Below are 5,486 nucleotides of genomic sequence, written 5' to 3'. Positions count from 1 at the left end.
CACACCTGGCTGAGCTGGGAGCCCCAGGGCTGGCAGAGGGAGTGGCCAGTGGGGCTCTGTGGTGCCTGGCTGGGATTGCAGTAAAACTAAATTCAGCATCCAGGATGTTCCTGAGAGACACCACCAAGGTGCTGCTGGGGTTGGGAGCAGGCTGGTCCTGCAGCCAGCTGGGAATGCTGCTGAGATGAGCGTTTGGTGCAGAGACCATGTTTGCTCTCCTTGTGCCCTCTGTGGTTAACACTCTGCAAATATCTTCTTGGCAATGACTCCAATTAGGCCAGGACATCTCCCTGTAATCTGGATCCCTGTTGTGCTGTCAGACTCAATTCAAATTTAATTTGCTCAAGGTGTATATCAGGCAGCTTTTTTCCTTAAAACAAAACAGAGGGGAAGATATTGTTGATGGGAAAAATAATACAGGTTCATATTCCTCTTAACTTAAAGAAGGAAAAGAAATGCCAGAAAATAGGGCTAAATTTACATTTTAATGGGAAAGGTTCTGACTGCCTGCTCTGAGAAACACAAATTGCTTTCTGGATGGGACCCTCGCTTTGTACTGAAGTGCAGGGAATTAAATCCAGCAGCCCCTGATGAGATGAAAGGGAAATCTGGAGCCACAATCCCCACTGCCAGCCAGTGGCAAGGACAAGCCAGGTGCTGGTGGTGAGGCCAGGCTGTTGTCCCAGCAGGACACAGGGACACAGGGCCAGGGCTCCTGGCCCAGCAGCTGGAGGTGCCATCCAGGGAGCAGAGGCTTTGCTGTGTGTTTCAAACCCTGGGTGACCATGGCCCTGCCCCTGCTGGTGTCCCCCAGGGTAGGAGTGTCAGGGGTAGGATGGTGGGGACGGACAGAGAGCAGAGATCTCTGCAGCCAGGTCAGGAACTTGTGGGTTATTGCAAAGGGCCTGGGTAAGTTCCCATTACAATACCATAAATCTTCTTCTGTGCTGAATATTCTGATTCTCACTAACCAATCTAGTCCAAGATACAAATCCTACAGCATTTCCATACAGCCTATAAGAATCATTACATTCCCACACTGGGTTACATTTTAAACCCTAAAAACTCCTCTTTGGGCCCCTTCTGCCAAGCCAGCAGGGTCTGCTCTGAGCCTTGGGCCTGTCTGCAAGCAGAGGGTGTTGTTTGATCCAAAGGGGATCACCTTCAGCTGGCCATGCCATTGTTTTCCTGTTGTTCAGTAACTGAGGGATCTCAAAGCTTGCTTTCATTTCAATCTCGCTTAGAGTTTCCATATTCTCAAAATCTTTTAGCCAGGCAATCATATTTATAAGGCTTTCCTGTTTCATCTTCCCCAACACCCCAGCCCATTTTGGGGGGCTGGCTCAGAGGGGTCTGTCCTCCTTTCTGTGTGGCTCAGAGGGGTCTCAGTAGCAGAACTGCTCTGGCACAAGTCCCACTTCAGCCAATGCCACTGGCAGCTGCAGTGGGAGCCTCCCACAGTGCCCAAGGCAGCTGTGCCCTCTGGGGTGTGTGTCTCTGCCCTCTGGGCTGTCTCTGCCCCTCCTCAGAGCAGCCCAAGCCTGCAGACAGCTCCAGCAGCCTCTCTGTGGTGTTTGAGACCCCCATGCAGCCAAAAGCTGTGCCCAGGAGAAGCTGCTGTTCCTTTCTTTGCATCTTAAAGCGTTTTTGGAGATGAAAGCACGGCACAGTGCTGTGCAGTCTTATCTCTGGCAGGGCCTGTCACCTGCAGACGTTTCTGGCACATCCACCAGCACGGCAGAGACCGGTCCCTGCTGGGACTGAGCTCCTGGAGCGTGTCCCCACCCCATATGGTGCTTTTCCAGTTGTCAGAGCAGTTGCATGCAGTGGATGGGATGTAAATTCAGTGTCATATGGCAAAGGCATCACTCAGACAAGGAGACAAGATGCTTGTTGGGGCTGCTTCCAATCCAATAACATAAGCAAAACCATCCCTGCTAGAGGTTCAGTCAGAGCAGATGTGCTGGCACCCACAAGGCTGATTCCCTGGGGGAAACAGTGTCACTGTCTGCAAACCAAGGCAGTGATAAATCACAGGTGACATTCAGTAATTTGCTACTGCCTTGTGCAAAACACTGCTGCTCCTCTGGGCCACTCCTGCCTGGGATCACAATGATTCTGATCTTTGCTATCACCATGGGTTTGTCAGGGGTTAGATAATGACAAAAGGGCCTGGATGCAGGAGAACATGGACAGGGAGCTGCTGGAAATAGAGCACAGCATGGGCCAGTGGCAGGGACAGCTGCTGTGGGAAGAGCTGCAGGGTCTGCAGGGCTGAATTGCAGGCAGGGAGCCCCCAGTGTGGGGAATAATTGGCAAATGTAGTATAGCACAATAAATGTATAATATAATAATATTATTCCCTACATATTGGGAATAATATAGGGAATTATTGGAATAATTCACAATTGGAGTGAGTAATCACTCCATTGATTCAGAATGCTGAACAATTGCTTTATTGAACTATATTATATTCATATATATGTGCTTTATATATATTTTATATATATATATGCTGTATTAAAATATATTTAATAATTGCTTTATTAAAACTATAGTATATTAAAGATACTGTACTATACTTTACAAAAAATACTAAAAGGATACTAAAAAGATACTAAAGAAAAACCTGTGACTGTCTGAGACAGCCAGGACACAGCTTTGACCTCAGTTGGCCAAGGAAACAAAACAATCCTCAGCAGAATCCAACTGACAAATCCCTTCAGGTAAACAATCTCCATAACACATTCCACACGTGCAAAAACAACAGGGGCAGCACGTAGAGATAAGAATTGTTTTCTTTTTCTCCTCTGAGGTTTTTCACTGGGATTCCCAGAAAATATCCTTGGGAAGTTGTTGGGAAAATATCCTTGGGAAGTTGTGCCTGCCTGCTCTCTGTGAGGAGAGCTGTGGCTGCATGTGCCCACTGACAGGCTGGAGGGACCAGAGCATTTCAGCATCACTGCTGAGCATTTCACAATCATTTTTTGTCCATTTGTTGCTTCCTTTTGGCTTTGCAGAGGAAGTTTTGCATGCCAGTGCCTGATTTTAGGACCTTTGCTCACTCCCTGGGACAAGCTGGTATTTTGGTTAAAGCATTGCAGAGGGCTACAGTGTGATAGAATGTGCAACCTTATCTTCAAGAAGCAATTGTACTTCATAACATGAATTAATTGACACCTTACACTTAAACCAAGTAGCTAATTACAGACCTTTTAGCTTAACAAAGTGAAGGGATAATAGAAATGGCAATTATTGAGTTAAGCAGGATGTAATGTGCATGCAGGGCTCACCTGGGACATCTCAGGCAACACTCAATTCTTCCTCACCCTGTCCCACCCGTTGCCCACTGTGGCTGTGCTGGGATCACCTTTGCTGGTGATTCTTTAGGTGACCCCAAACCAGTCCTTCATCACACCTGGGATGCTCTGAGAGCCCTTGTGTGGCAGTTTTGGGGATGGAGCAGCAGTTCAGAGCCCGTGGGGACACAAAGGGGCTCCAAGGTGGGCTGTGTGTCCCTCAGAAGGGGCTGTGATGGTGGCACTGGAGCCATCCCAGACCTGCTGGGCTCTTTGCCAGCACCAGGCCTGTGCTATGATGGGCAGATTACCTGCAGAATGCTTTTTTAATCTTGAGAGAAATAACCTGATTAGTAATTATTGGTGCAGAACACTTGGGGAGTCTCTGCAGAGGGTGAGGACAGGCTGTTTCACTGGAGCTGCCTGTCACTTTTGTCACCTAATTATAAGACTGTTCCGTGCCAAGACTCTGGGCAGACAGAGGAAAAAAATCCTCAGCGTAATTGTATTGGTCATATTTTATAGGCACTAATTACTTGCTTTGCAATTAGCATTTCTCTGGCTGGCTGGCTGGGGAGCTGTCACAGCCCTGGCTCAGGACACACAGCTCAGTGCCTCCCTGGCACAGCTCCCTGGGGCTGGCAGGGAAGGACAGCAGGCCCTGGGTGGGGATTCTGCAGCACAGGAGGGCAAGGGGGGCAGCTTAGGGTGGTGTCCAAACCTGGGACAAGATGGGTTTGATGGCTCCACCTGAGCTCAGTGTGATAATGAATCAAAATTCTCACGTGAACTTTAGCTGCATCCATAAATTCTTCATTCGTCATTATTAAAGATATGTCAGCATTCAAACTCTGGTTTATAGCTGGAAATTTACATTGTATCATTGTCTCTGATGCAGTAAATATTCTTGTGCAAAGCCCATCAGGCAGTTTTCTACTTATTAGGAATTAATGACTCATAAACCAGAGCCAGAACAGGCTGCTGGTGTGAATGAAGGGAAGGCTGTGCCTATTGGGGTTCCCCTCCTGGGGAATTCTGAAGGGACCCCAATAAGCAGGAAATTGGGTCAGTCCACTGAGCTGCACCTCCAGGTGCTCTCCTTTTACATCTTACAATACATATCTTAAGCCTCTGGTTCTCTCTTCACTGGCAAATCTTCAAAATCCTTCACCTCCAGGAAAGACCATGTGCTGCTGCAGCAGCATGGAAACACTTTCAGCAAGCAACAACTTCACTTTATCCTTTTAATTCTGCCCAATGCCAAAAGTTCAGTCATTTATTGTGCCTTTTTCAAGGTTTTTCTCTAGGTCTCTCTATGGCTGGTGTTTGTTTGGGAAGTTTTAGGGATTCTGCATTTGGATGAGTGCCTCAGAGTTGTCATTATATGGTGAGAGAGCTTGTCTGGTCTGAACCCGCCCTGGGCTGATGTGCTGTGCTGACACTTTTCCATAAACACATCAAGTCCTAAACTAAAACTCTTCTAACAACTAAGTTAGATGGAATCAAAGATAAATCAGCAGTTAAATGCATTTGTGGTGCTCCAGGTGGCCTGGGGGTGATGCAGGAGCTGCAGCCTGGCCTGTGCTCCTGGGGCTCAGAGCAGGAATGGCTCGGAGAAGGTTTGTACTGAATTATTTGTCCATTTGTTGCTTCCTTTTGGCTTTGCAGAGGAAGTTTTGCATCCCAGTGCCTGATTTTAGGACCTTTGCTCACACCCTGGGACAAGCTGGTATTTTGGTTAAAGCATTGCAGAGGGCTACAGTGTGATAGAATGTGCAATGTTATCTTCAAGAAGCAATTGTACTTCATAACATGAATTAATTAACACCTTACACTTAAACCAAGTAGCTAATTACAGATCTTTTAGCTTAACAGAGTGCAGGAAGGGATAATAGAAATGGTAATTATTGAGTTAAGCAGGATGTAATGTGCATGCAGGGCTCACCTGGGACATCTCAGTCAATACTCAATTACTTCCCTGCCCTCTGAAGGCTCAAGCTTCCCTGCAGTGACATCACCAGTGCTCTGACGTGCCCTGGTTCCAGTGCCAGGAACAGAGAACAGTCTCCTGTTGTGGCAGTACCAGCTGTGGGTTTCTCTGAGTCTGGATTGAAGGCACTTGAGTCAGTAGTTCATGTCCACACTCAGGTGTTTATTATTTCTGATCAGTAAAACAGTCTCACTGCT

Source organism: Geospiza fortis, unplaced genomic scaffold (genome assembly GCF_000277835.1).
Source record: "Geospiza fortis unplaced genomic scaffold, GeoFor_1.0 scaffold115, whole genome shotgun sequence".
Lineage (NCBI taxonomy): Eukaryota > Metazoa > Chordata > Aves > Passeriformes > Thraupidae > Geospiza > Geospiza fortis.
Note: the sequence above shows the minus strand (reverse complement) of the source record.